The sequence below is a fragment of the Thamnophis sirtalis genome, unplaced genomic scaffold (assembly GCF_051295495.1).
Source record: "Thamnophis sirtalis isolate CommonGarterSnake01/CBP01778 unplaced genomic scaffold, rThaSir2_p1.2 scaffold_1, whole genome shotgun sequence".
Lineage (NCBI taxonomy): Eukaryota > Metazoa > Chordata > Lepidosauria > Squamata > Natricidae > Thamnophis > Thamnophis sirtalis.
Window position 1 is genome coordinate 66,635,931 of NW_028261381.1, and position 19,277 is coordinate 66,655,207.

The following is a 19,277-nucleotide window of genomic DNA, read 5'->3' on the forward strand; positions in this document are numbered from 1 at the left end:
TGCTTCACTTGAATGTTGCGGTACAGAAAATTTCATACACCAGAGATACTTTTCAGCAGGTTCTGACCAGTTCTGGACAACCCGTAGCGAAAATTGTGAGTAGTTCAGAGAACCGGTAAATGCCACCTCTGACTGGCTCCGCCCTCATTTATTCTCTGCCTCCTGAGTCCCAGCTGATCAGGAGGGAATGGGGATTTTACAGTATCCTTCCCCTGCCACGCCAGCCAAGCCACGCCCACAGAATCAGTAGTAAAAAATTTTTGAATCCCACTACTGTCATACACATATTTGTTAAGATTTTATCAAGTTTAGGAAAATGATGAAACTGGTGATATTTATTCATTATTATTATTATTTTTTGTTGACTGCTCCAGTTCAAAGTCAGATTCTCAGCCTTAGCAACTTTAAGATCAGTAGATTTCTTTGAATTGAAGTCTACTCATCTGCAAGTTCCCAAAGCTGAGTTCAGAAACACTGTTCCAGAACATTGCAGAATGGCAGCAAACGATTTGCAAAGAGATATAAGACTTAATAGGAAAAAGTCAGAAATCAATGATATGAGTTACAGCAGTGATACACAGCCTTTCTTGCTCTGTGGACAGTCCTAGTGGCAGGGGTGGGAGGGATGGTTTTGTACGTGTGCCTGCCGTTTGGTCCCTTGGGCGGCCCAATTTACAATAGTCCACAGACCGATACAAGTCCGCAGACTGGGAGTTAAAGATCCCTGAGCTACAGGATCTTTTTGGGCAAACCCCAAAAATTGCAATAGTGTTGCTACATAATTTATGGAAGGTTTCATCGGTCTTCAATACTGACTCTAGATGCAGGCGGGATTGTCTTGCATTCTGCATCTAAGTCTGAAGAGGGAGGAGAGGTGTTTTCAGGGAGACTGTTGGGGAACTAACACAAGAAGAGACTAACTGATGTTAACAACCAACCTCAAATGTTGAGGGGTCAGAGATCATGATATGGATAATGAACTTTTGCCCATGTAATTTCCCTCTCTTTAAGTATACAAACAAGACAGCCGCATTGGGGATTATATAGCCAAACAATCAGTTACTCAATAACATCTCAGTTGAAGAAGATAATACAGGACTTTAACCGTGGGAATGAAAGAAATGGAGTCATTTCTCAGAAAGGAAGAATAGTTTCCTTCCTCCGTCATCGTGACAGAAACCACTGGCATCCTTCAAGCAGTAGCTTGGAGGAAAAGAAGTTTGAGGGAAAAGAGCTGGAGACACCAAACAGTTGGGGAGGGGGGTCATCTTAATTCTAATCACCTAGTATAGTAGTAGTAGACCAGCAATAATAATAGCAGCAATATCTATTCAGTTGCATTTGCACCTAATGTTTCCTTAGACTACTTATGAAAATGATTATGAGGGCAATCAAAAGACTGCTCCTCTCATCATCTCCCTACACGTGATATGGAGACCTTCCTTCATATCTTATAGGTTGAAGGGGAGCATCACAAGGCTTTGTTAGTGTTCACCATCCGAAGTAGGATTCTCCTGTATCCTTTTGTTTTCAGATCTACCAAATTGTAAAAAATAATTTTCTTTATATTAGTTTGAGGTGGTATTTTAACCTCATTGTCTCTCTTTGCTTTCTGTTTTTTTTTAAACTTTGTTTTGAGAGAGTAGTTCCTTTTATAACAATAGCAAGGCAAGATACAAGTGTTAATGAGTCTGGCAGGGGTCTTAAGGATTTGGGTGAAAAGTTGCTTCTCTCCAGGAACAAACTCACATCATCCCTAGGCAACTTGGTTCATGGTTCTGGATGAAACCCATAATTTGCTTTCAACTCTGATTAGGAGCAGAGAAGCAGAATGTGGTTTAATTGGATTATAGACATCTTGTTACTTATAGTTCATCTTAATCTACATCAAACTTTTCTTTTAAGTGTGCTAAGAATTGAAGCTACATATAAACTGTAAAGAGGGATTGTATTGTTTCCAGGGAGAATGAATGGAGCAAATACTTCTTGGAGCTCAAATGCCTTTGTTCGGGGCTTCAAAAGAAGACATAGAATTTGTTATTCTTTATTGGCCAAGTGTGATTGGATACACAAGGAATTTGTCTTTGGTGCATATTCTCTCAGTGTACATAAGGAGAACAAAAATACATTTATCAAGAATAAAAAGATACAACACTTAGTGATAGTCAAGGTTACGAATAAGCTATCAAATTGTACTAGGAAACAATAAAAACAATATAAATTGAAAGATACAAGCAATATGGTTATAGTCATAAGTGGGGAGAGATAGATACTAGGAAGGAAGAGAAGAATAATAGTGATACATTCTTGGTAAATTATTGACAGTGTTGTGGGAATTAGTTGTTAAGCAGAGTGATGGCATTTGGGGGGAAAACTGTCCTTTTGTCTAGTTGTTCTAGTGCAATGCCCCAGATTTGTACTACATTCAAGATCAGTAGATGCTTTCTTCATTTTTTTAATGTTCCTAATTGCTTTTTTTATACTTATTTATAATTCTTGAAATGTGTGTGAATGAGACCTGTCAATTTCATATTAAAATTATATTTGTTGCATTATGCCATGAAGTATTCTGTTATTCTTTTAAGATTGATGAGGTCAGTTCTTTGAGGTAGGCCATGCCAGGAAGCCATCACCTCAAGGACTACTGGAATTCTCCTTTATGGATGCCATCTTGACTTAGAAAGGCAAGCTAGAAATATAATAACAATAATGTCTTGAAAACTTGCCAGAATTTCCATCTTTCGGTTTGCCTCCTCTGCCCAAGTGTAATCAAGACAGGGTTATCTTGAGTCTCCTTCTCACCCTCTCTTCTTTCCCAGGACTAGGCTGATGTTTATTTAACTGTTCTTTCATTCCTCCTTCAAGTTTATCTCTTTTCCAGATGATAACCAGGTTCCATAAAGGAAGGCGACAAAAAGAGGTCAAATGGAAAAGAAATGACCAGATGCCCAAACTTTGCGTGCTGTTCCTTTCCTCGACACCAGAGTTTCTATTATATTGTGATTGCTGTCCCTTTGTTCAGTTGCCATTAAAAGACTACCCTCCCCCCATTTAAAAAAATGAGACAGTCTTTGTATCTGGCCTTCCTGATGTTGAATTCTAAAGGTCAGATCAGCGGTAAGGAGAGCAGTAATCCCCCTTGTGTTGAAATGAATTTCCTTTCATCTCTTTTTTGGGGGCTGCATCTCAGGTTGCAGCACAAGAGGGGTTAAAGGGCATGGCTGCCCTGACTTAATTCCCTTCTGCAGGGGAATCCCTTTCTAATTAGGAAGAGAGTGTGGTCCAGCAGTTAAGGTGTTGGAGGACAGATTTTGCCCTCCATGCCACCTGCCTTGATGTTCTTGCACATTGCCTAAGGACATTAAAAGAGGGAGAGTGTGTGTGTGTGTGTGTTAATCATGCTTGCTGTCTTCCAGGTGATTTGCCATTTGGGTTACTGCCTTATTTGCAGGACCATCTCTTCCCAGTTGTTTTGAGACTTTTTGTGGGACCCAAAGGGTCTCACTTATTAGGGAATGCTCTCTGGCAGGCAATGGAGGGAGTGGAGCCTTTTCTGTTATGCTGACAGCTGTGTGCAATGCAATCAGTGGTGGTATTCAATTTTTTTTAGTACCGGTTTTGTGGGCGTGGCTTGGTGGGCATGCTGTGGCTTGGAGGGCGTGGCTTGGTGGCATGGCAAGGGAAGGTTATTGCAAAATCCCCATTCCCTCCCCACCCCACTAATCTGCTTTCCAGCTCCGTTCTCCTGTGCAGGGCAACAAAAGAAGACCCAGCAATCGGCTGGGAGGCAGCAATAGTCCGACCATCAGCTGGGACCCGGAGGCTGGGAGGCAGAGAATAGAGAGGGGGGGCGGGGGCAGTCAGAGGTGGTATTTTCCGGTTCTCCGAACAACTCAAAATTTTCACTTCTGGTTCGCCAGGACTGGTCAGAACTGGCTGAATACCACCTCTGAACATAATTCCCCAAAGATAAGACTTGTTCCAGCTCTGTTGGCTTCCCATAAGGCTTTAAAAATCTTGTTGCTGAGCCTGAGGCCTGGATTGTGTGGTTGAACCCGTATCTTGGTTATATTGACCATGTTGTTTGGTTTTATCTTGGCTTCCATGTTTGTTATTTATTATTTTTATAATGTTTATCTGTTTTTTAAAATTCTGTCTTTGAGATGGGCAGCCTTATACATTTGATGTAATGAATGAATAATCTTACTTTGGGCCAAGGGATTGCTTGCAGGACTGTTTGAAAGGGCTTACAATTCCACCAATTTAATCTTCCTGGATATGAGTGGCTGGTCACATCCAGTTGCTATCAAAAGATAAATAAATTCAGCATCCCAAATGAGCAATAAATAGCAGGCCTAGCAGGAATTTCAGGCAATTATCCCCATGGAGATGTCAACAGCATTGGCAAATGGATCATGTTTCCAGATCTGCAGAGATAGACCCTTTTCCTTTCATGGAAATAATGCTGTGAATAAGTGAAGGACATAATCCAAGGAACAGCAACTGTGTCTGGGGTTTTTTTTTTGTTCTGTCTTCTGCAAGTCTCAGCAAAAGATCTGCAAAGTCCAATTTATATGCTGTAGAGGGGACTGTTTATATGGAAGCCTAATGGAAGCACCTGCTGCTGTGGCCTAGAGGTGGCGCTCTCACCTCACAATCAGGAGGTTGTGAGTTCAATCCTAGGCAGAGGCAGATGTAGGGTCTCCTGTTTGGGCAGGGGGCTGGACTAGATGACCTGTAAGGTCCCTTCCAACTCTGATAATCTGTTAAAGGGTATTGTTTTCTGTTCTGGATTTGTAACAATAACCATAGTAAATGATGAGATGTTATAAGATAATCTTATATGAAGAAAAGAAAGGAAGACTAAGAAAAAAAAGCAGATGCACAGCCAATGGAAATACAAGGACACTTAGAAGAGATTGTCTCTTTCAAAATCCTCTTCTTTGGGCAGTAGTATGGCTTAAGACTGAGAACATACCTAATGCCTAATTATTCTTATTTTAAAGTAGCTGATCTGATATTTGATTTGATTTTGGCCATGGGGGACTGTATTAGCAATGTTTTAAGCAAATAATCTTGGTTTATGCTAAAACAATTTTAAAATGCCACTAGCAGTTAAGCAATATAATTTTTCACTGGACGCAGTACTTCAGTTTGGGATGTGGCTGGCAGGAAATTACCTTTGACTGTGAATTCAGTTCACAGCAGACTGTTGCTCTCTGTGTGGCCAGAAACCTATGCTGAGCCGGAATATGTTATGGTAGGGTTATGAGTATAAATAAACCCCATCCCACCTGCTAAGATAAAAGCAGGGAAAGAATTGGTGTATATTTGCTAATTTTGGTGTAGTTATATCTGATCTTTCTTTCTTTTAACATTACATTTGTAAATGCTCCATATGATTGCTTTTTCAAGGTCAAGACTATTTTTAAAAAAGAAAATCCCTAAAAACTTCCACTAAGCCTGCTATGTAATAAGATCCTAGTGTTTAATGCCTTTTCCCCCTGAAACAAACTTTTTAAATACACTAGATATTTAGTTTTTACTAACTTGCAGTGTGCTGCTCAATGACCACAGCGCCACCCGGTGGTTCAGTATATATTTATAATTCATTTAGCTTCTATTCTCTTGTTCTTATCCCACAGTTACTGATACTGAGAAATGGATCATTTCCTAAAGAGTTTTGCTGGAAAGGGAGGAAAGCATAGCCAGGGAAATTCACTGATATCCATACATTATTCTAGTTGCAGGAAAATGCCATGTTACAAACACATATGGAAGTGTGGTGCATATCTTTTTATGGGCAGTAGTCTAGTTTGAATTTTTATCCCTGGTATCACAGCACCAACATTCCTTGGTGGAATGGCTCAGACAAAAGTTTCACCATAAAGAATCCCCAACTAAGCTACACCTTGATCAATCCAGTGAGTATAGCAATAGCACTTAGACTTACAGAGTCAGCATATTGCTTCCAACAATCTGGGTCCTCATTTTACCAACCTTGGATGGATGGAAGGCTGAGTCAACCTTCAGCTGGTCAGGATGAAACTCCTGGCAGTGGGCAGAGTTAACCTGCAATACTGCATTCTAACCAGTGTGCTGCCACTGCCTTGTATAGCACTTACACCTGTCTTATGCACAATGGGGAGAAAAGTCCCATGTAAGAAATATTATCTGGATCCTGCTCAGTCTGACTCTCTTCGGGGCATCTCGGTGACTTCCAGATCCTGGAAACTGTAAGGATACTTGTAGCCAGAAGAATGATCAGTACAGCAGCTGATCTATGGACAAAAAGTGTTGTGGACTAGGGTGGCTCTAGTAATGAACTGGGATCTCCAGCAACAAGAGGAAAATGTAGCAGCAGATGGCAGCAGAAGTACAGGCATGCTGGTGCCTCCCATAAGACCTCCAAACTGAGCCACCAGATGGATGTCAATACCCTAGGAATATCCCAAGCAGCACTGATCAACACCATCTATCTGTGGAAAGTAGCTTCTGGAGGTACTTCAGTGCTGCTGCTGTGGAAAGATGTTTTTCATTTTGTTCTTCTCTAGATCAAGGCTATTCACAGCAGCTACAACATCTTCTCCAAATAATAGAATTGGGAGGGAATTTGGAGGTCTACCAGTCCAACCCTCTACTCAAACCCTATATGTCCAATCTCTTTTAAAAACCTTCAATGGAGTCAAGCTGTTCCATTGGTGAATTGTTCTTGCTGTCAGAAATTTATTTCCTTAGTTCTAGGTTGTATCTCTCCATCCATTACTTCTTGACCTGGCCTCAGGTGCTTTGGAGAATAAATAAACCCCCGTCTTCTCCATGACAGCCCCTCAAATATTGGAAGATTGCTATCATGTCATATCTGACCTTTCTCTTCATTAGACTGAATATACTCAGTTCTTGCATCTCCTCATCATTTTGTGGCTCTTTCCTGCGCCCTTTTTAAATATGTCTTAACATTTTTTTTGTACTCCAAATGTGGTCTTACTAAAGCAGTATAAAGTGGTACTAACACTTCACATAACGTTGACCATATTCCCTCTGTTGATTCAGCCTAGGACTGCATTGGCCTTTTGGGCAGCTGCAGTACACTGCTGGCTCATATCTGAGTCTCATGGTGAAGATAGATTCATGGTCCTATCCACTAGTTACCCTATGCAATGAGATGAATCTGATAGAAATATGGGCAGATGGCTAGGTTGTTCCATGGCTGAGTGTTGTCTCAACAGCACACACTTAGCCCAGCCCAAGTGTCTTTATTTTCATATGGCACTTTGTGGCTGAGTGATCATAAACCTTGGCTTGTGGGACCTCTGCTATCTACCTGACCCCATCAAAGTTCATGTAGCCACAATAGAGTTGCTCCTGAGTCTTTGCCTAACCTTTGTTTTTTTTTCAGGAGGGGCTGATCTTATCTCTCCTCCTTATGGAGCTCTATCAGAAGGTCAAAGAATGATAAAGAACAGTAAAAAAAACCCAGAACTTTCATTAGTTTCAAAACTATTTTGAGAATTGGAACAGGAATGTTTGGTGCTAGCTTTTCGGTTGATGCCTATTCAGGAGTGCTATTATTGAGAGAGAAGAAACTTGATGGCTTTGCCTTTGACGAGATCTTCCTCATCAACCAACACCCTGCAGGTAACTGATCTGCCCTGCATGTCAGGAATGCACAATGGAAAATGAAATAGTAAGCATAGCAATGGAACCCCTGCTGATCATATAATCCCATGTAGAAGGCATGGATCCCCATTGAAAATAGAAGACAGTGGAGTCCTGCAAAGAGCAGCACCAAATGTGTCATAGTGCCTGCTATTCGCTAATATTGGTTCCTCAAACAACGGATTCAAATATGATGGTCACATGAAAGCATTACCAGCATAGACATCAGTGGGATGCTTTGTGTTGCAGTGTATTAGTTGGTGGATCAACCCTATGGTGAATAACAGTGGTGGGCCACTAATTCTTCCTTTTCCATCATCACAATCGCCCAACAGAAGGGGAAGTGCATAGCCGGGACAACCTGTGTGAAGGAAAAGTGCAGACAACTGGTGAAAGAAGAAGCACCAGGGGAATAAAGCGAAAGGGCTATGAGAAAAGGAATGGTTGTCTCTTGTCTGGTTGCCTGGGCAACCGCATAGGCTAAAAATGAAAAACAAAAGGAATCGGGGATTCTAGTGAAAAGTGCAGACAAAGGAAGGATGGGTAAGCAGAAAGGCAAGTTCTTCTTTGCACTTTTTCCAAAATCTCAACATCTTCTTTGTAATGGGGTGACCAAAACTGGATGCAGTATTCCAGGTGTTGTTAAATATTGTTGAATTGTTCTGACTGTCAGTAACATCCTCTGAGCTCTCTGATTGGCTGAGAGCTCCAGAGGGTGTTGCCGACACACTGTTATTGTTGATTGGCCGAGGGACTGACGTCAGCAGTTGCTGTCGCGTCCCCGGCCTGTGATTGGTTAAACTAGAATATAAATACCTTGGCGGGAGTTTCCCGTCCCTTGAATCGCCTTCAACCGAATAAAGAGTTCTTCTTGTTTGAAACCCTGGCTGTGCGTTGTCCCTCCGTCAATACTTAAAACTGGCGACGAAGGTGGGATTCGGCGATTCCACGCAAGCCTAGGTTTAAAGACAGAGAGTTTATTCCAGCTAGCTGCTGTAAGTCGCTGTCCGCGCCAGCACCGAACGCTGAGGAAAATTTTTCCTGTCACGACTTCAGTCCATCCGCTCCTCACAGTCAGTTGAGCCAGTATGAATTCATTGCCGCCTTTCGCTCCTTTCGGCTCCGCCGGCGAATCCTGGGAAGGATTCATGGAGCGCTTTGAAACATATCTAATCGCAACTAAAAATCAGGCTCAAACGGATGAGGAGAAGTGCAGCTTTTTCTTATCATGCTGCGAACCCTCAATGTTTGCCTCAGCCAGAGCCATGGCTGCTCCCAGACCCGCATACAAATTGGGCTGGGACAACTTGATGGCCAAGTTAAAGGGGCACTATGCCCCAACGCCATCCAAGATTGCCCGCAGTTTCGCATTCAGAAGGCGGGTACAGAAGCCGGGGGAGACGATCAGTCAATTTTTGGAAGCCCTGCGCACTGTGGCGGCCCAGTGCGATTTTTCGAACTTAGAAGAAAACCTAGTCGAGCAGTTTGTGTGTGGTGTGCGGGATGTACACTTAAGAAGCCGCATGTTCCGCCACCATGACATTACGCTGCTCCAAGCAGTCGAGATCGCAAGAGCAGCTGAGCTCTCGGAGCAATCGACCGCCGATTTGGAGCGGCTACAGCTGTCAACTAACCCGGCACCGGCCTCACAAGTGCATGACATTGACTATGATGATATAATCCCTTGTGAGGACCGGGAGCCAGACAACATCGATCAAGTCCGCGCACAACCACGGCGGAAGCCACCTGCTCAATCCACAGCCGCACCGCAAAACGCCAGGGTGCCTTGCCTTAGCTGCGGAGGCCGCCACGACCGCCAAACGTGCCAATTCAAGAATGCGATCTGCCGCCGCTGTCAGAGGCAGGGGCACCTCGCCCAAGTGTGCCGAGCCTCCTTGCCGGCCCCTGCCTTCTTCCAAACTTCTGAGAGGACCAAGCAGCAACAGCGCCGCCAGCAGAGACCAGCTCGCAGAGGAGATGACTGCCACACTGTTTCCGAGCCGCAGGAAGTGGAAACCTCCATCAACCAGGCCTCCTCAGGCAACCGCAAAATCACGGCCAATGTCCACCTGGCAGGTCAGCCTTGCCAGATGGAGGTGGACTCGGGTTCCTCCCGATCGTTATTATCTTGGGACATGTTCTCAACCCTCTGCCCTACAGTTCCCCAAAATAAGTTAGCCCCATCCCGGGTACTCTTAAGGGACTACCAAGGGAAGTTGATCCCTGTTCTGGGATCCTTTCCTATCCCTGTTAGATATGGCAATTTCAAGGGAGAGCTGCCAATCATAATTGTAAAACACAATTTACCGGCTCTTCTTGGCCTTGACTGGTTTAAGACACTGGGACTGTCCATCGGGGGGGTCCACCAAGTTAAAACTGCGACAATAGAGGACGTCCTGCAGGAGTTCTCTGATGTGTTTGATGGACAGCTAGGGTGTTATAAGGGAACCCCCATCTCCCTTAGCTTAGATCCTCAGATTGCTCCTATTAGGCTGAAAGCCCGCAGGGTGCCTTTTGCCTTAAGGGCCAAAGTTGACGCCGAACTGGACAAATTATTGGCGCAGGGTGTCATCGAGCCAGTCGATCATGCTCCATGGGAGACTCCCATAGTTCTTCCGGTCAAGCCGGATGGCTCGGTGAGAATCTGCGCCGACTACAAGTCGACGATCAACTTGGCCCTTCAGGCAAACCCCTATCCAGTCCCTGTTGTGCAACACCTGCTCCATTCCCTGGGGCAGGGTTGCATATTTGCCAAACTGGATATGGCGCAAGCCTATCAACAGCTCCCGGTGGATGACGATGCGGCGGCTGCCCAGACCATCGTCACTCATCGTGGGGCTTTTCGTTGTCGCCGCCTGCAATTCGGCGTATCCGTGGCCCCGGGGATCTTCCAAAGTCTCATGGAGCGCCTGCTCCATGGACTTCCGGGGGTAGTGCCATATTTCGATGACGTTCTGATCGCTGCTACAAGCCGCTCAGAACTCATCGAAGTATTAAGGAAGGTCCTCTGTCGTTTCAGGGGCGCGGGATTAAAATTAAAGAGCAGCAAATGCTCATTTGCTGTCCCTAGGGTAGAATTCTTGGGCTTCTTAATAGATGCCCAAGGCATTCACCCTACACCTTCTAAGATTGCCGCCATTAGGAACGCCCCTGCTCCCACCTCCAGGGCGGAGCTACAGGCGTTCCTAGGGCTGCTCAATTTTTACGCCCCCTTTATTCCTCACAAGGCGTCACTAGCCGAGCCGCTGCATCGGTTGCTCGACCGATCCGCGGCCTGGCGCTGGGGAAGCCGCGAAGCGCATGCGTTCGCGGCTGTCAAAGAGACGCTGACGTCATCGGCAGTCCTCATTCAATATCATGATGGGTTGCCTCTGACGTTGGCGTGTGACGCCTCCCCATTTGGAGTAGGGGCTGTCCTGAGCCATATCCTCCCTAATGGCTCAGAAGCCCCTGTGGCCTTTTATTCTCGGACACTCTCCTCGGCGGAGCGCAATTACAGCCAGATCGACAAGGAGGCTCTGGCTGCAGTGTCCGGGATTAAGAGGTTCCACGATTACCTCTACGGTCGGCACTTTACCCTTGTCACCGACCATAAGCCACTCCTTGGGCTTTTGGCGGGGGACAAGCCGACCCCCTCCATTTTATCCCCCCGCATGACTCGCTGGACGGAGTTCCTCGCAGCGTATTCGTATACGTTGCTGTACCGTCCAGGCAAACAGCTAGGGCATGCAGATGCCCTCAGCCGTTGCCCACTCCCGGAGACGGACACCGCCCCAGTGCCCTCTCTCTCAGTCCTTTCCATTGCCGCCTCCGGGTTCCCACTCTCTGCCGCGGACGTGGCAGCCCACACGAAGGCCGATCCGATCTTGTCCCAGGTCTCTTCCTGGGTTCTAAGGGGATGGCCAGCAGACAAAGTGGCAGAGGGCTTCCAGCCCTTTAAAAATCGCCAGGCTGAGATCTCCCTCCACGGGGGTTGTCTCATCTGGGGGGATCGGGTGCTGATCCCCACCGCACTCCGGCCACTGGTTTTGGATCTGCTCCACAAGGACCACCCGGGCATAGCACGAATGAAGGCATTGGCCCGTAGCTATGTCTGGTGGCCCTTGCTGGACACAGAAATAGCGGCCCATGTGGGCCGCTGCACGACCTGTCAATTATCCAGGCCCAACCCCCCAGCCGGGCCTGCTCGTGAGTGGGAGGCTCCGAGAGGCCCATGGTCTCGCCTCCACATCGATTTCGCCGGTCCCTTCCACGGCCAAAACTTCCTGGTAGTGGTGGACGCCTACTCTCGATGGGTGGAGCTAGTCCTCATGGGCTCCACCACAGCCGAGAGTACGGTCAGGGCCCTGCGAAGGATGTTCGCAACCCATGGGTTGCCGGACGTGGTGGTCTCGGACAATGGGCCACAGTTCACGTCCACCACCTTCCAGGAGTTCTTGGCCGAGCAAGGGATCCGGCATGCGCCCATAGCCCCGTACCACCCGGCCAGCAATGGCCGGGCGGAACGGGCGGTCCGCTCAGCTAAGGAGGCACTGAGCCGCATGGACCGGGGCGACTGGCAGGCGAGGGTGGCGGCTTACCTGCTAAGCCAACATTCCACCCCCTGCCCAACTACCAACAAAAGCCCCGCGGAGCTCTTGATGGGCAGGCGCCTGCGGACTCCCCTGGATAGGCTTCACCCGCTCTATTCAGGGGATCAGCCGAGCAATCTGGGGGTCCTCCCTCCCCGGTCCTTTAAGCTAGGGGATCCAGTGTGGGCTCGGTCGTTTACGGGGGAACCAAAATGGGTGCCGGGTGCTATCGTTGCCCTGACTGGCCCATGTTCTTTCAGGGTCCAGTTGGCAGATGGAACCCAATGGAGACGCCACCTGGATCAATTGAGGAGGCGTCTCCCGTCGCAGGCTGGTGGCCGCGAACCCCTGAGGGACAACACCGCAGCCCCGGGGTTGCAATGTGAAGCCTTCGCCACTCCAGGCCTCAACCTGCACCAAGCACAAACCCCTCAATCCGAGAAACCACATCCAAGGGCCTTTGCCACACCAGGCCCCCTCCTGTTTCAACAACAGCGTCCTCAATCCGGCAGTCCGCAACCGGGGGCCTTCGCCACACCAGGCCCTGCTTACCCAAGCGCCGCCCAAGGGGACGCCAATCCAACAACTCAAGCCGAGGACGCACAGAGAATTCCCCCCACGACAAGTGACGCGCCCCCACGGCTACACTTACCGTTGCAGTTGAGCCCGCCTTCTGGGCCTTCCCGAAAGGGCGTGCCTCGGAGCTACACTCCCTTCGGGGAGGAGCTACCACGAGGAGGTCCTCCTCCGCCGACGACTTCTCCTGCAATGAGAAGATCTGGGCGGGTCCGGCGCCGCCCAGCATATCTTAAGGACTACGCATGCTCTGTTTCGGGCATGCGCAGAACTGGGGGAAAGGGGTGTTAAATATTGTTGAATTGTTCTGACTGTCAGTAACATCCTCTGAGCTCTCTGATTGGCTGAGAGCTCCAGAGGGTGTTGCCGACACACTGTTATTGTTGATTGGCCGAGGGACTGACGTCAGCAGTTGCTGTCGCGTCCCCGGCCTGTGATTGGTTAAACTAGAATATAAATACCTTGGCGGGAGTTTCCCGTCCCTTGAATCGCCTTCAACCGAATAAAGAGTTCTTCTTGTTTGAAACCCTGGCTGTGCGTTGTCCCTCCGTCAATACTTAAAAGGTGTGGTCTTACTAAGGATTTATAAAGCGATACAAATACCTCATGTGATTTTGATTTTGTGCTTCTGTTTATACAACCAAGGATTATATTAGCTTTTTTGGTTGTTGCCAAAATGTTTTTAGCTCATGTTTAAGTGATCGTCCACTAGGACTCCAAGGTCCCTCTCACTGTTTTGAACCAGGTTTTGCCTAATCTCAGAGGTGGGTTCCTACCAGTTCGCACCTATTCGGTAGAACCGGTTCGTCAAATCTACCGAACCGGTTAGAAGAGGTTCCACCAGTGGACCTGGAAAGCAGGCCACACCTACAGAAGAGGTTCCAAAATTTTTTGAAACCCACCACTGCCTAATCTGTACTTACACAGTTGGCTTTCCTGCGTAGCTGTAAAACCTTGCCTTTCTCCACGTTAAATTTTATGTTGTTGTATAGGGCCCAAGTCTGTCAAGATCATATTCTTCCGGGGTATTGGCTATTCTTGCCAGCTTAACATCATTTGCAAATTTGTTGAGTTCCTCTTCTATTCCCTCATCTAATTCATTTATGAAGATACTGAAAAGTGCTAGGCCTCAGATGGAACCTTGTGGTACCCCACTGTTTACTTCCCTCCATGTAGATATAGTACCCTTAAGGACTACTCATTGACTATGGTTTGTCAGCCAGTTACAAATTCATCTGGTGATGCTGTTTATCCCACATTATTCTAGCTTACCAAGAAGTAGGTTGTGGTCTACTTTGTCAAATATCTTATGAAGTCTAAATATACTATGTCCATAGCATTTCTCTTGCTGTAGCCTCAAAAGTGAAACAAAATTTGTAACATTGCAGTGCAGGACAATTGCAAGAACACGGCCTTCCATTTTTCCCAGGAGGAAAAGGCTCTTTAGTCTTTGCCCTCCTATAACAGGCTGGTGTATGATATAATTTTATAACATGCAAAATCGTAAGAATTTGAATACATAAAATTAACTTCTGCTTTAAAACCATAAATTGTTGTCAACCAAATACCTTTTTTAAAGCTATGAAATATTTTCATCCAATACTGCTCGTATTTTTACAATGTTTCCAAAGAGTAGACTTATTAGTTTTTTGCAACAAAAATAAATAGCTCCAAAAATCACGTAATATTTTCCAGAGGTCTGAATATACAGTATCCCATTTGTGCACCGCCATTTGTGTTGTAACAAAAATGAACTTTAAAATATTATAAAATTCTAGAAAGTTTTGATTTGAAAACCCCCTGCTGTTTTTTTCCTTTACTATTCTTTCTTTTCCAAGGTATACAAATACTGAAAATATTGAATTAAATGGTTATGGCTGGCCCATAGATGGCGCTGAATGACCTTCAAATGGAAAGCTTACATTTACAATTGTCTGTGACAGCCCAAACTCTTTCCAATGTTTTCATTTTATCTTGAAACTTTGTTTTGGGTAGTTGCTTTACTTTAGACCTGACAGTAAAAAAGAAATTGTGTCCTGTCCTTTTAACTGCTAAAAGGTAGGCTCTGGCTACCAAGGCTTTTAATAGGTTCCCGGAAAGCACATTATTGGCCTCACACTATATAAGTCTTCCTCATCAACTCATAACTATTTGAGTCTTTCAGAATCATTGCAGACTGAACCACATTTGCTGTATTTGTTCAGTTTAATAAGCAGAGTTGGAGCCCATTAAATATGAGTAAAGTAAACTGCAGTTACCGCAGCGGCAATATATTTTTCTGGGGGATGGTGACCAAATGCGAACAATGAAGAACTCTGTAGCAACTTGCTTGGTTTGATGTGGAGAATCTCCAAAAATAAACAAACTGTTCCTGATAATTGATAGTGCCTGTCACATGTTGCCTCAATCAGAAGCTCAGCTATGTGGTTCAATAGTTGTTTGAAGCTCCACATGGAATAATAGTGTCCAGAAGTAACAGCTCTGTAGAGTGATTTTTGTCACCATTTCTGAGGGTAACCACATGGGCAATTTATGCTGTCGCATATGGATTCGAAGAACCATAGAGAACTACATTTAAACTACATTTAAGCTGGGATTGCTTGATTCTCAAGGGAATCTATGGAGCATAGCAAAGGTGTTTGAAATAATGATAAAAGGTTATATGAGAATCGCACAAGAGTTAGAAGTCATGATGAAAACTCATACAAAGCACAGTTGCTATATATTACTTTGCAAAAAGAGAGCCAGCAGCAGGAAATTAATACCAAGCTACTATTACTTAAATGGTCCTTATTTGCACAAACATTTTGCTGCTTTTCATTTGTTTTATTATGATGCAGAAATATTTTTCACTGAGAAAGTCAGAAAGTCCTTATTTTATTCCCAGAAGTGCTCTTTGGAAATATAATTAAAGTAATAGTAAGTTTCCCAAAGATGGCATTGATTAATTATTGGCTATAAGTGGGGAGAGCAACTTTTAGGACCACACAGATTTTCTCCAGGACAAGATCCCATACTGAGCTTCATAAGAGGTGTCTCTTCATGGGTGGGTCTGTGACATGTCCAAATCTAGTAAAATGCTCATTGTATTGCAACTCTACCACCTGAGAACTCTGCATTGATACAAAAGCAGCTTCAGATCTTGTAAGGATGTCAGCTTTGTCCAAGGCTGACCTTGATAATTTGTAACTACTTTAGTAAAACTGGACTTCTTTTGAAAAACACACTTCAGCTTAATGGAGACATTAGATGGCTGGTTTCCCCTTTTACAGAAACTCCTGCCTCCTCACATTTCCTTAGGTTATTCAAGGGGGAAAAGAAGGTTTCATTGGAACCATTGGTTTGTTTGTTTTTTTGTGCATATGACTAGACTAGAAAATGGCACGAAATTAGGATGGAGATGGGATAAAGCAATTTAATTTTCCTTTGCTATGAAGGAAATTTGCTTGCTGTGAGGTCTGCAGCAGCTCATGCAAGAGACTGGTTTTGCTTCTTAACAGCCTGTGATTGAAAGATCGTTTGTGGGTCATCTCCAAATGCCTTTGATGCAATGGGTGTGGATATAATATTGTGGCAATCTGGAAATGCTTAGAATCATACAGTTGGAAAAGTTCTTTTAGACTACCGTGTCCAACCTCCTCCTCAGTTTAGTTTAGTTTAGTTTATTGTCATTGCACATGGTACAATGAAATTAAATGCCATCTTCAGTGTACATTATAATTATAAAAATAAAAACACAAACATACATCCTTTGCTTTCTATATAATTGAAATTGAAAACCTGATTATACCATATTATACCAATATGGTTGCTGCCCTGGGATAGAAGCTGTTTTTCAGCCTATTTGTCCTTGTTTTTATTATCATGCCAGATGGTAATAGTTCAAAAAAAAAAGGTGCCAGGATGAGATGGATCTTTAAGGATGTTTTGAACTTTCTTAAGGCAGCGGGAGCTATAAAGCTCTTCCAAGGAGGGGAGAGGGCAACCAATGATCTTTTGGGCCATGACGTTAACCCTCTGGAGTGTTGTCCTATCTGCCCCTGTGCAATTGGCAAACCATACACAGATGCAGCAAGTTAAAATACTCTCTATGGTGCAGCGATAGAAAGTCACCAGCAGTTTTTCATTCAGTTGTTGTTCCCTGAGAAGTCTTAGTTAGTATAATCGTTGCTGGGCCCTTTTGACCAATGCTGCAATGTGAGCGCCCCAAGTCCTCTTTTATGATAACACCCAGAAACTTAAAACTCAGTGTATGAATTCCAGTTAAGCATCACCAAAACATGGTACAAACAGAGGCATCTGCAGGATCAGGAAGATGACAAAGCCATATTGCTATGGCAGTGCAAGCTCCATCTCTTTTGTATGTGTGTACAGGGCCACAATGCACGTACAAAAGGGCTGATGCTACTTTTCTCCCTCTGTAGATGCCTCTGCCTGAATCCTTCTAGCAAAAGGAAGCTCCCGCCATTCATTTGGGATTGATTTACTGTTGAAATATCTTTTATTGTTAAGAATTTTTTTATAACATTCCAGTAGATCTGTCTTCTTGTGATTTAAGACAGTTATTTCACGTCCTGCATCAGGAATGATGGACCACCAGTTGTGGCTGCCTTCTGTATTTTGTCATTTGAAATTGCTGCTATATGCTTATCCCTTCCTTTGGGATATGGAGAGAAGAGATGGGAGTTAAGAAAACACAATAGGTAGGTAGGGGAGTAAACTACGAAAACCAGATGTCTTATCTGAACTCCTCCATATATTCCCATCATATCTTGTGTTTCTCAGAAGACATGGAGGTTGAAAGCCTGCATGATTCAAATGGCATTTCACTCAATGGACTATTTCTGTTGCAATCAACCCCATATGCTACTTTGCGTAGTAATATTTTACTTACCTGGCAAAATCTGATGCTTTTTACTCTTAGGCCATTTTTCTAAAATAGACGTTTGCAACCTATAGATTTCTCCCCATCTGCTGCTGCATCTGGACTTATTTGTGCAGATGGAGAGTTTTGTTTAGAAAAGCAATGAATGTAAAAGTTGAAGTTATGAAGAAAAGCAGGATTGTTCTCAAGCCAAGGTTAAGTTTACCATCCTGACAGGCTTTCAAAAGAATGTGCATTCTAACACCTTTTTTATAGTATCCAGAATAACAATCTTGGTAGTTCTTAGAGAACAATAGTGGCTCATCCATTGTTTCCAGGATAAAAGTTATACTTTGATCTAAAGACCAAAGCAGATTATTCTTTTTTCTAAGAAGGACAGAAAAATGGGGGTCCCAACATGCCTTAGTGCAGTGGTTCCCAAACTTGGCAACTTTTAAGACTTGTGGACTTCAACTCCCAGAAGTCCACAAGTCTTAAAGTTGCCAAGTTTGGGAAGCACTGCCTTAGCGGATGGTTTAATCTAGCTCTAGGAATTAAAAACTGTTTTTAATGTTGAAAAATAATAATGGGGCAGAGTGCTGCTTAACCCCGAGAACCCTTTTTTCCCCCAGCAAAACCATCCAGATGACCATTTTTAAATGAAACTGGAGCAAGGGACTAAAATAAACTCTGCGCTCTGTGGAAAGAAAATGGCAGAACAAATGTCTTCCAATATGCATTCGGCTATTGATAAAGTGGGGTAACTCTTGATAGTTATAGAAACCCAACCCTTTCTTGTAGAATACGGCTTACTTTAAAAGTTTATCAATTTGGGGTCAAAATTAAATTATAATTAATTGCTTTTTAAAGTAATTGAGAAACTTTTAATTTAATCTGCATATATTTTATTTAAATTCTTTAGTGTTTATGTTGCTGAATATGAATTTATGTCATGAGAGGTAAACAGTGTTTTCCAAGTCAGTGGATACATTTGTAAAATGTGGAATATATCTCAAAAATTCACTGAATTGGATTTTTGAGGTCGTGCCATTGGTTCTCTTATAAAATAGCGGCTATGGAAAGAAGGTTCTTATTTTTAAAAATGGCTTCAGTTAATGAATGTGAACAGTGGAAGAATGTTTATCAAACACAGACTAATGCAGTTGTCTTCATTACTCAAGTTGCAGCAAGGCTTCATTCAGATGTACTCAGTGTTATATTGTCTTGGTTTTTTTTGGTTTTATGGTTTTATTTGCATTTGTAGGCCGCCCTTTTCCCTGAGGGGACTCAGGGCGGCTCACAGAAAACCAGGGAAGGGGGAAATACAACATTGAGACAACGACACATAATAAAATAATGAACAACATGCATACAACATTCGGGCGGGGTAGGAATCCTTATCCCCAGGCCTGACGGGCGAGCCAGTTCTTCAAGGCTGTGCGGAAGGCTTGGACGGTGGAGAGGGTACGAATCTCTACGGGGAGCTCGTTCCAAAGGGTCGGGGCCACTGCTGAGAAGGCCCTCCTCCTTGTGGTTGCCAGCCGACACTGGCTGGCCGATGGAATGCGGAGGAGGCCTAATCTATGGGATCTTATAGGTCGTAGGGA

At 44.5% G+C, this 19,277-nt stretch overlaps 1 protein-coding gene and 2 long non-coding RNA genes across 3 annotated transcripts in view; 1 reads left to right on the forward strand and 2 right to left on the reverse strand.

Annotated features, from left to right (window-relative positions):
- Positions 1–19,277, forward strand: part of COL18A1 (collagen type XVIII alpha 1 chain) — a 195,023-nt gene that overhangs the window by 47,428 nt on the left and 128,318 nt on the right. The window lies entirely within an intron of this gene.
- Positions 1–19,277, reverse strand: part of LOC148049491 (uncharacterized) — a 51,978-nt gene that overhangs the window by 6,508 nt on the left and 26,193 nt on the right. The window lies entirely within an intron of this gene.
- Positions 8,542–13,334, reverse strand: LOC148049492 (uncharacterized). The gene is made up of 3 exons (XR_015696888.1): positions 13,268–13,334; positions 12,883–13,008; positions 8,542–8,615 (listed from the first exon to the last, which is right to left on the reverse strand). It is a non-coding gene; the product is annotated as an uncharacterized LOC148049492 (long non-coding RNA).